Below are 12187 nucleotides of genomic sequence, written 5' to 3'. Positions count from 1 at the left end.
CTGTTTGATACTTATTTTTTTATAAGACGGTGCGTGGGGTGCGGGGGGTCGGCGGCGGCAGTTGAGTAGGGGAATCGAGGGTGCGGGGGGTCGGCGGCGGCGGCCGGTGGAATGGGGGGGTGCTCGGCGGCGAGGGGGACCGGATCTGGAGGGGGATCGAGATCGAGTGTCCATGAAATTTAAAAATATTCATGATAGTTCAAAAAGTACCCATGAAATACAATCGAGAAATGAAGGCTACGATTTAAATACAATCGATCTTAGCTAGCTATCTGTTCACAATCTTCTTGCCCTTCTTTTTCGCAAATGGAGTTCTTCTGTGGAACGGACGTCCTTTAGGTAGGGTGGTCCTGCTTCTTCTTGTGGTGTATGCTGCTACTTCATCATCGTCGTCATGTTCGATCCTCGGGTTGCCGTACTTGTCGAAGTCTTGCTCATTGGCTACTCCATCCATTCCGATGATCTTCCTTTTGCCTCTCCTCACGACAACACGACTAGGCTTTGGCGGGTCGGTAATGAAGAAGCATTGGTCCACTTGGGAAGCCAGTACCCATGACTCATTTTTGGCGGTGACGTTTGCGCCCGCGGTCTTGGATTTGGCTTCGGGTATAACCATGGTGGTGAAATACCGGTCTTCTTTTATGACGTTCTTGGCCCATCTGACATGGAACATCGGGACCTTCTCTCCAGCGTAGCTCAGCTCCCAGATCTCCTCGATCCTTCCGTAGTATCTGTCCTTGTCGTTACCGGTGTAGGATTCCATCGTTACCCCGGAGTTCTGATAACCATCGCTCTTCATGTCCTTGGCCTCGGTGTAGAATGTGTAGCCGTTGATATCGTACGCCTCATAGGTCATCAGGTTGTGCTCGGCGCCCTGTGACAAGGCGAATATGAGTTGTTCTTCCGCGGAAGAATCCTCATGTAAAGGGTACGACAGAAGCTTCTGCTTGAACCAACGCGTGAAACATGAGTTGTGCTCTTTGAGTATATCTCCGTCTGTCCTCTGTTGGCCTCGGTCATTGTACGTCTTCTTAATAAAGGTTTTGTGCTCTACCACCCAAGGATCGACCACGTCTATGTGTTGTAGCGCGACTAGGTTTGCTCTTTCAAAGTCGGCGAGTCGACCCTCGAAGTCGACATGCATTTCGCGGCGACCCTCACGGTGACCCCATCCAGCGAGCCTGCCGAGGTGCCTGTTGACGGGCAGACCAACGGGGTTCTCGATGCCTAGATAATTCGTGCAGTAGGAGATGCACTCTTCGGTCAGAAAGCCCCTGGCTATGCTTCCTTTTGGACGTGACATGTTGCGAACGTATCCTTTGATGACACCATTCATCCTTTCGAACGGCATCATGCTGTGCGGGAACGTCGGCCGAGTTGGATGATATCCTCCACTATATGGACCAGCAGATGCACCATAACGTCGAAGAATGCGGGCGGGAAGTACATCTCAAGCTCGCATAGTATCACCACGATCTCTTCATGTAGCCTTCTGAGTTGCCTCACGCCAATCGACTTCCGAGAGATGACGTCGAAGAAGTTGCATAGGCTAAATAGCATTTCACGGACGTGCGCGTTCATGATCCCACGGATTGCAACTGGAAGTATCTGCGTCATCAGCACGTGACAGTCGTGAGACTTCATCACGCTGAACTTCTGCTTCGCTGGGTCTAGGTATCTGCTTATCTTCCCCGCGTAACCGTAAGGAAGTTTTACTCCTAGGAGGCAGGTGAAAAACCACTCGATCTCCTCCTGACTTAGAGTGAAGCACGCGGGAGGGTAGTCATTTCTGGTCTTCTTGGCCTTTTTGCCTTTGCGACGACTTTCTGTGTCCTGCTTCGCCTCATCATCATCATCATCATCATCATCATCATCATCATCATCATCATCATCATCATATATAGCGTGAAGCTCCTGCCTAATGCCCATTGATTTCAAGTCTGCCCTTGCTTTCGGCCCATCTTTGGTCCTCTCTGGCATGTTGAGCAGGGTATCAAGCAGACTCTCGCACACGTTCTTCGTGATATGCATGACATCAAGGCTGTGAGGCACACGGTGGATCTTCCAGTACGACAAGTCCCAGAAAACAGACCTCGTTTTCCATACCTTCAGCAGCGGCTCTGGCGCCTTTTGCTTCTTTCCCGGCAGTGGGCAGTCTTTCCAATTTTTCAACAGCTTGTCTATTTCCTCGCCGCTCCTCGTACACGGGCGTTTTCGGGGTTCGGTTTCACCATCGAACAGATCCTTGCGTTTCCTCGACGGGTCATCGTCCCGAAGCCACCTTCGATGTCCCATGAACACGGTTTTCGAAGACCCGGGATCTCTATCTAGCTGGCGATACGTTGTGTCATCCATGCACCTTACGCATCCAGAAAATCCGTGGACTACCTGCCCCGCAAGATATCCGTAACCGAGATAGTCGTGCACCGTCGTGAGCAGTGCGGCTCTCATAGGGAAATATTCTTTCTCTGCGGCATCCCACGTATTGGCTGGCGTTTTCCACAGCGTGTCAATCTCCTCTTTCAGCAGCCCCAGATACAGATTGATGTCGTTCCCTGGTTGTTTCGGCCCTTCAATTAGCATACTCATGTGAATGTACTTCCTCTTCATGCACAACCAGGGGGGAAGGTTGTACATCCACACGAACACAGGCCAGGTGCTATGTGTGCTTCTCTGGCTGCCAAACGGATTGACTCCATCGGTGCTCGCGCCCAGCATGATGTTCCTTGGATCGTTCCCAAATTCTGGGTATTCGAAGTTCAACGCTTGCCACTGGCTCGCATCCTTAGGGTGACTCAGCATCTTGTCTTTTTTATCTATCTCCGGATCATTTGCGTCATCTTCTCGCTTCTTCTCCTCCCTATCCGCGTGCCAACGCAGGAGCTTTGCTACCTTAGGGTCCACGAAATACCGCTGCAGACGAGGAGTGATCGGAAAGTACCACACCACTTTTCGAGGAGCTTTCTTCCTCTTCTTGTATCGAGTGACACCGCACACCGGACATATGGTAGACTCCGCGTGCTCGTCCCGATAAATGATGCAATTGTTCCTGCACACATGGTATTTCACGTGCGGTAAATCCAGAGGACACACGATTTTCTTCGCCTCCTCCAAACTGGTCGGGCACTTGTTCCCCTTGGGAAGACGTTCGTGCCAGAATGACATGTTCTCGTCGAAGCATGCGTCGGTCATTTTGTGTTTTACCTTCATCTCCAGAGCCATGAGCGTTACTTTCAGGCGGGTATCCTCGGGCCTGCATCCTTCATACAATGGAGTAACCGCGTCTAACTCAAGTTGATCCATCTTGGCTTTCTCTCGGGCGGCAGCTCTTGCGTTATCCGTCTGCTTGAGAAGCAGCTCTTGAATATGAGGGTCCTGCACCCAGCCCATCGATGGTCCAGCGTCGTCTGCTCCGCCGGCATCATCATCATGTCCTGCATCTTCTACATGATGACTGTGTACAGCATCACCGTCGTGATCATCTCCTGGGGATTATTCGTCTTCTCTCCCCCCCCCCCCCGAGCCGCGGTGGTTGTCTTGCTGCCCTTCCTCATTTCTTGCCCGGCCCCATGGACAACTTCGTAGTCATCTTCATCACCTTGCCACTGATAGCCATCCATGAAACCACGCAAGAGCAGGTGGTCCCGCACCTGCCCGGAATCCGGGTCCGCAATAAGGCTATTCAGCTTGCATCTTCGACACGGACATCTTATCTCCGTCTCGTTCTTTTGAAGCATCTCGGCCTTCGCGGACCTCAAAAACCTATTCACGATGCCTTCGGTCATCGTGCAGACCATGGTCGCCTGCGGGGTAGAGCAAAACAATATTTTAGAACCAAGAAAAAATTTGGCATGACTTTCCCTAAAAATAGGACCAAAAAGAATGCTTAATGCCAAAATTCTCGCCGAAACGGAAATGAATCAACATTCTGGCAAAATATTGGCAACTATCGCATTTCAAATACCGGTACACCTCCAAACACAAACACATATGCAACACCACAAACATATGCAACACCACGAACATACATAGATCTAGCTAGGCCATAAAAAGTGCATGTGCACATTGTTGTAGGGAGAACAACATAAATATAGCTTCCCCCCTTACTTACCTACCAAAATAAGGTAACTTAACCACTTAATTTGAATGAATCTATGGTGGAAATGAGGTGAAAAAGAGGAGGCACCCGAGACAAGGAGGAGGCGGTGGAGAGAATGAAGTGGGGAGAAAGTGAGTGTGGGAGGAGAAGCTGTCCAAAATATCTTGTTGCTGCCCACTTACTAATGGCGCACCAGCAACAAATGCGCCATTAGTAATCCAGGTTACTAATGGCGCACCCCCTGGTGGTGCGCCATTAGTACTTTTGCAAAAAAAGGAATAAAAACAATAATAAAAAAAATAACATTAGTGGCGCACCTTCTGTCTGGTGCGCCATTACTAGTTACAACTAGTAATGGCGCACCACTAGTGGATGCGCCATTAGTATGTTTGGACAGGCGCACTAGTTCAAAAAAAAAATTTGGTACTAATGGCGCACCGTGGGCAGGGTGCGCCATTAGTAGTTTCAACACTAATGGCGCATCAGAAGGTGGTGCGCCATTAGTATATACTAATGGCGCACCACAAGTCTGGTGCGCCATTAGTGTCATTTCCATCTATAGCCCTTTTCCTAGTAGTGCGAGGTTTCCACATACGGCCCCGAACGATGTGTACAGGGTTCCGAGACACCTAACGGGTGCCCAGCATACCCGGCCACGTACCTACCGCATCACAGCCCACCCCGCGGGTCATCGCTGCCCACGGCCTCCAGTAAGCTACAAACACCAGAAACTACTTACAACTCCTGGACAGAAGACTAGGGTGAATAAGAAGCCGAGAGGGTCCATTAGTTTCGTCCCCAATGCATGGTAGTAGCTGAATCTTAAACCACGCATACAGATCTCAGTGCTTATGGTCGGCTTCAATGAAACAACCCACCATGTACTCCTACATGGCCTCTCATCGATACCTTTACCAAATCGTGCTCAACACATCACTCTCATTACCGGCATGATCATTTCACTCCAGCCCATCACCCAGATGAACCAGACCTAACACGACTCTAAGCATAGCAGGCATAGCAAGGTAGGAACAACACATACATATGGCTCAATCAACTCCTACACATGCTAGTGGGTTTCATCTAGTTACTGTGGCAATGACATGTCATGCAGAGGAAATGGGTTCAACTACCGTAGCACTCAGCAGTTTGAATCGTGTTGCTTAATGCAGTAAAAGAGAGCAGAAGCGAGAACATGGGATTGTATCGATATGATCAAATGGTTGGTTGCTTGCCTGATGGGTCGATGCACTGATATTGATCTTCGCTAGGGTAATCGTGGTACTCCTCGGGGGCAGATCCTGCCGCAAAGAGCACCGATACACAACATCACCAAACAATATGCAACAATATGATGCATGCATGAGACATGGCAAAATGAGTGTATTAGGCTAATGCAACTAAGACCAGATGGGTTTGAACCATTTTGAATCAAAGATTCAAGTTTCAAACTCATAAATGGCCCCTTTAAGTGCTTTATTTTGTTCTGCACTAAACATCAGGTTAGCTTGCTTAAACATGCATGAAACCAGTACAGATGGATAGATTGGATTTTTCTGATCATTTTTCATATATAAAACTTTGCATTTGGAGTTACAGATAAATTGCTATGATTTTTTGATGTTTGTGGTATTTACTGGAATTTCCTGTATAGAAATAATTCCAGTAAATAAATTACTGTGTCAGCATTACGTCAGGATGATGTCAGCGGTCAACGGAACAGTCCAGGTCAACCCTGACTAGTGGGTCCCGTGTGTCAGTGTAATTAGTTTAACTAAATATTAATTAAAACTAATCCTGATTAGTTAACAGGGCTGGGCCCCACCTGTCATTGACCCAGGGGTCAAACTGGGCCCACCCGTGGTCAAACGAGGGTCAGCGGGGTCAACTCGCCGGTGTTTAGCCAGCGACGAGGCCGAACGCGGCGGCGAGAGTGGTTTTGTGCATTCCGGCGACCAAAAGAGCCGCGGAGGGTATCTACGTGTAGCTGGGAGCAAGCCGCAGCTCTTGGTGGTGTTGGTTGAGCTCGGGGTGGCCGGAAACGGCACCGGCTACGACCTTGGCGGTCGCCGGAGTTTGGGTGATGATGAACCCGAAGCTACGGGACATGGCGAGGCTCGTGGTGAGGTGCTACGGGTTCCTGCGAGTGCGGTGAGTGCGTTGGACATGGTGGTGTGGCCAGTGGGTGGCCGGAGTCACGTCGACGACGAGCTCCGGGCGGCGCGTGCGGGTGAGCTTCGTCTAGTCGCTACGGGGCTCGGAAGCGAGAAAGGAAAGGGGGGAGAGGTAGCCGGGCTCACGGCGATCTCGAGGAAGCAAACGGCGCGGTCGGGGACGAGCTGGTGCGGCGGTGACGTCGAAGGGGATCTCCGGCGACCGCGGAGTCGGGCAAGGTCGGTGCAGAGGCTTCGGGGCAAGCGAGCCCTCGGGGCTCGGCTAGCTCGAAGAAGAGGAGGGCGGCGGAGCTCCTGGACACGACGGAACAGCGCAAGGACGACGGAGAGCGCGACTACGGCGGCGGTGCGGCTGCGGTGGTGTCGGCCATGGCGTGGGAGAGCGAGGGAGAGAGGCAAGTGAGCGAGTGAGGTGTCCAGGGGGTTCGGGGAACGACGTGGAGCTCATACCAGTCAGCAGAGAGGCGAGGGGAGGAAGCAGGGCGGCGGGCAGCTGCGTGGCGCGTGCTGGTGCCGCCGTCGAGCACCTGCCTGCCTGCCTGGCGAAGGCAAGCAGCTCGCTAGAGCGGCTGCTGGGCTGGGCTGGCTAGGTGGGCTGGCTAGTTGGGCTGCCAGGTTAGTTCCCTCTCTCTCTCTTTTATTTCCCTTTTCTATTTATTCTGTAACTTTGTGGACTTTCTAAAAATACCTAGACAACTCCAAAAATCACCAAACTGCTCATGGCCACTAACTGGAATATATCCAACATGGAACATTGTAGTTTGGGATTATTTGAGCATTTAAAATAATTTATATAATTTAAATGCCCAAACTCAAATACTTATGATTTAATTCAAAAACCTTAGGATGACCTAGAAAAATGTGCACCACTTTTGGCAGAGGCTCTGAACCAAGGCAAAAATGATGGACATTTTAGAAGGGCATTTCAGGTTCATTGAAAATATTTTTAGTAAACCCTAGTTGGTTTCAGAGGGGGCTGGGGGTTCTGTCATCCCCATTTCAAGTTTCTGTTGAGAAAAATAGACATGATGCAAGATGTGGCAGTTCGTTTGGACCTTTTGGTCCCGGTTGGTGGGACGAACCGGGACCAATGTGCCTTGCTCCTGGCCCACCACCATTGGTCCCGGTTGGTGGCCTTCACCGGGACCAAAGGCTTCCCTTTAGTCCCGGTTCAAGCCTCGATCCGGGACCAATTAATTACCTATATATACCCCTCGCCCGCGAGCAGAGCACTCTCACTGCTCCGTTTTTCGTGGCCGGCGAGGAGAGAGCTTTGTGGTGCTCTAGCTCACCTATGCACACAAGGTGTTCGATGGAATGCCCGAGCCACACTACTTAAGCTTTATCCTCTCCAAGCTCGACCCCCAAGCTCCATTTACCTCAATATTTGTCTAGGTTTAGTGGTCCGTCACGTCCCGTCCCCGTCTTCACCGCCATCGATCACCCGTGCCGATCTCGTCGCCGGCACCACCGTGGTGAGCCTCTTGTTCTTATCTTCTTTCTAAAAGGAAAAAAATTCTTACTTGTATGTTTATATAGATACTTGTATAATTTTCTTACTTTTATGATTGCATCTTATATAGTGCGATGGTTTTGGTATCCGCCCCCGTCGGCCCTCGTCCAGTCTATGATTCGGATGTGGTATATATTATCTTTTCATAACTATTGGTTCACCTATTGTTTATGACAATTATACCGACCAACGTGACATAGATTTTATTTATCTAGGAGGTTGTTGAACCAGAAATTCCAACCGACCCTATTGTCGAGAGGTTAAATTTAGTTGAAGAAGAAAACGATTTCTTGAAGGAAAAAATTAGAAAAATTGAGGAGGAGAAGATGATATTGGAGTTGCATGTTGCGGATGTCGTGGATGATCACAAGATCAAGATGGATGCAATGCGCTTGAAGATTAGAAAGATTAGAAAATATGCCATTCATACCGAGGCTTGGTATCATTATGCCGTTGGATCAGTTGTTACATTGGTTGCGATTATGATCGCATTAGTTTTCGCATTGAAATGTTTTACATAGTTTCAATGTATGGTTTAATTAATTTTGATGCTCTGCAGAGCTTTATGTTGTTAGATGAGAACTATGTATGTACTTTGGTTTTAATGTGATGATGAACTTCTATTAATTTGGTCACTTAATTATCTATTCATGATGTTCTGTAATGATTTTTGACACACTTAATTATATATAATGCACGCACATGAACCGGCAATGGATGTACGGTTCAAGACACACCTCCGAGTACATTAAGGGCGTGCATGAATTTCTCGAAGTGGCTGAGGCAAACAAGTAGAATGGTTTTATGTGTTGTCCATGCCCTATATGTGGGAATACGAAGTGTTACTCTGACCGGAAAATCCTTCACACCCACCTGCTTTACATGGGTTTCATGCCACACTATAATGTTTGGACGAGGCACGGAGAAATAGGGGTTATGATGGAAGACGGTGAAGAAGAAAAGTACGATGACAACTATGTGCTCCCTGAATACGGTGATGCTACTGAAGATCAAGAGGAACCAGACGATGTGCACGAGGCTGCTGCAACAGGCAAAGCTGCTGAAGATCAAGAGGAACCAGACGATGTGCCCGATGATGATGATCTCCTCCGGGTCATTGTCGATGCAAGGACGCAATGTGAAAGTCAAAAGGAGAAGCTGAAGTTCGATCGCATGTTAGAGGACCACAAAAAAGGGTTGTACCCCAATTGTGAAGATGGCAACACAAAGCTCGGTACCGTACTGGAATTGCTGCAGTGGAAGGCAGAGAATGTTGTGCCTGACAAAGGACTTGAGAAGCTACTGAAAATATTGAAGAAGCTTCCAAAGGATAACGAATTGCCCGACAGTACATACGCAGCAAAGAAGGTCGTATGCCCTCTAGGATTGGAGGTGCAAAAGATACATGCATGCCCTAATGACTGCATCCTCTACCGCGGTGCGTACAAGGATCTGAACGCATGCCCGGTATGCGGTGCATTACGGTATAAGATCAGACGAGATGACCCTGGTGATGTTGACGGCGAGCCCCCCAGGAAGAGGGTTCCTGCGAAGGTGATGTGGTATGCTCCTATAATACCACGGTTGAAATGTCTGTTCAGAAACGGAGAGCATGCCAAGTTGATGCGATGGCACAGTGAGGACCGTAAGAAAGACGGGAAGTTGAGAGCACCCGCTGACGGGTCGCAGTGGAGAAAAATCAAGAGAAAGTACTGGGATGAGTTTGCAAGTGACCCAAGGAACGTATGTTTTGCTTTAAGTGCAGATGGCATTAATCCTTTCGGGGAGCAGAGCAGCAATCACAACACCTGGCCCGTGACTCTATGTATGTATAACCTTCCTCCTTGGATGTGCATGAAGCGGAAGTTCATTATGATGCCAGTTCTCATCCAAGGCCCTAAGCAACCCGACAACGACATTGATGTGTACCTAAGGCCATTAGTTGAAGAACTTTTATAGCTGTGGAATGGAAACGGTGTACGTACGTGGGATGAGCACAAACAGGAGGAATTTCACCTAAAGGCGTTGCTGTTCGTGACCATCAACGATTGGCCCGCTCTTAGTAACCTTTCAGGACAGACAAACAAGGGATACCACGCATGCACGCACTGTTTACTTGACACCGATAGTATATACCTGGGAAGCTGCAGGAAGAATGTATACCTGGGCCATCGTTGATTTCTTCCGACCAACCATCAATGTCGAAAGAAAGGCAAGCATTTCAAAGGCGAGGCAGATCACCGGAGGAAGCCCGCCATGCGTACCGGTGATCACGTACTTGCTATGGTCAATGATTTACACGTAATCTTTGGAAAGGGTCCCGGCGGACTAGCTGTTCCGAGTGACGCTGGGGGACAAGCACCCATGTGGAAGAAGAAATCTATATTTTGGGCCCTACCCTACTAGAAAGACCTAGAGGTCCGCTCTTCGATCGACGTGATGCACGTGACGAAGAACCTTTGCGTGAACCTGCTAGGCTTCTTGGGCGTGTATGGGAAGACAAAAGATACAGCTGAGGCACGGGAGGACCTGCAACGTTTGCATGAAAAAGATGGCATGCCTCCAAAGCAGTATGAAGGTCCTGCCAGCTATGCTCTTACCAAAGAAGAGAAGGAAATCTTCTTTGAATGCCTGCTTAGTATGAAGGTCCCGACTGGCTTCTCGTCAAATATAAAAGGAATAATAAATATTTCAGAGAAAAAGTTTCAGAACCTAAAGTCTCATGACTGCCACGTGATTATGACGCAACTACTTCCGGTTGCATTGAGGGGGCTTCTACCGGAAAACGTCCGATTATCCATTGTGAAGCTATGTGCATTCCTCAATGCAATCTCTCAGATGGTGATCGATCCAGAAATCATACCAAGGCTAAGGAGTGATGTGGTGCAATGTCTTGTCAGTTTCGAGCTGGTGTTCCCACCATCCTTCTTCAATATCATGACGCACGTCCTAGTTCATCTAGTTGACGAGATTTTCATTCTGGGCCCGTATTTCTACACAATATGTACCCCTTTGAGAGGTTCATGGGATTCCTAAAGAAATATGTCCGTAACCGCGCTAGGCCAGAAGGAAGCATCTCCATGGGCCATCAAACAGAGGATGTCATCGGGTTTTGTGTTGACTTCATTCCTGGCATTAAGAAGATAGGTCTCCCTCAATCGCGGTATGAGGGGAGACTGACTGGAAAAGGCACGCTTGTAAGGGACTCAATAATATGCAGGGAGGGATATTCTTGGTCTCAAGCACGCTACACAGTTCTACAGAACTCTACCTTGGTGACCCCGTATGTCGATGAACACAAGAACAGTCTGCGCACCAAACACCCGGAGTAGTGCGACGACTGGATTACATGTGAACACATCAGGACTTTCAACAGTTGGTTGGAAGCACGTCTCAGAGGTGACAACACTGTTTGTGATAAGCTGTACTTGTTGTCCAGGGGACCATCTTCGACTGTTACGATTTGGAAAGGATACGAGATAAATGGGAATACATTTTACACGATTGACCAAGATCAAAAGAGCACCAACCAAAACAACTGTGTCCGCTTTGATGCAACAACCGAGAGGGGAAAGGACACATATTATGGTTACATAGTGGACATATGGGAACTTGACTACGGACATGATTTTAGGGTCCCTTTGTTTAAGTGCAAATGGGTCAATCTGTCAGGAGGCGGGTTACAGGTAGACCCACAGTACGAAATGACAACAGTGGATCTGAAGAATCTTGGGTACACTGATGAACCGTTCGTCCTAGCCAATGATGTGGCACAGGTTATCTATGTGAAGGACATGTCTACCATACCGAGAAAAAGAAAAGATAAGGAAGCGAATACATCATACGATGAGCCAAAGCGCCACATAGTTCTTTCAGGAAAAAGGGACATCGTGGGAGTGGAGGGCAACACAGACATGTCTGAAGATTATGAAAAGTTTCATGAAATTCCTCCCTTCAAAGTCAAGGCTGACCCCAGCATTCTGATAAGCGATGAAGATTATCCATGGTTACGGCGCAATAAGCAAATGACACAAGCGAAGAAAAAGTGAAGACTTTCTCCCGCAACTATTATGATGATACCATGCCAACTTTGTAACAGACGAGTATGGTACCATTGTCCGTTTTGTACATGCACATGCTATGTGGGTGAATTTATGATACCATGCCAACTTTCAACTTTTTCATAGTTCATTTGAAATGCTTTAATGTCTTATGGTTCGGCCCTCGTAATAATTAAAAATAGCAACAATAAGTATTTTGTTGTAAGTAGAAACAAAATAAAATAAATAAAGCAAGAAAGAAAACAAAAAAACAAAAAAAGTGTTTTCAAATTTGAAAACTAATGGCACTAACAGAAAGTTTATAATTTTTCTAAAACTAAAAGCAAAAAGAATTAAAAAA

The sequence above is a fragment of the Triticum dicoccoides genome, chromosome 3B, assembly GCF_002162155.2.
Source record: "Triticum dicoccoides isolate Atlit2015 ecotype Zavitan chromosome 3B, WEW_v2.0, whole genome shotgun sequence".
Taxonomy (NCBI): domain Eukaryota; kingdom Viridiplantae; phylum Streptophyta; class Magnoliopsida; order Poales; family Poaceae; genus Triticum; species Triticum dicoccoides.
The sequence above is the reverse complement of the archived record's forward strand: the minus strand, read 5'-3'. Positions refer to the sequence as shown.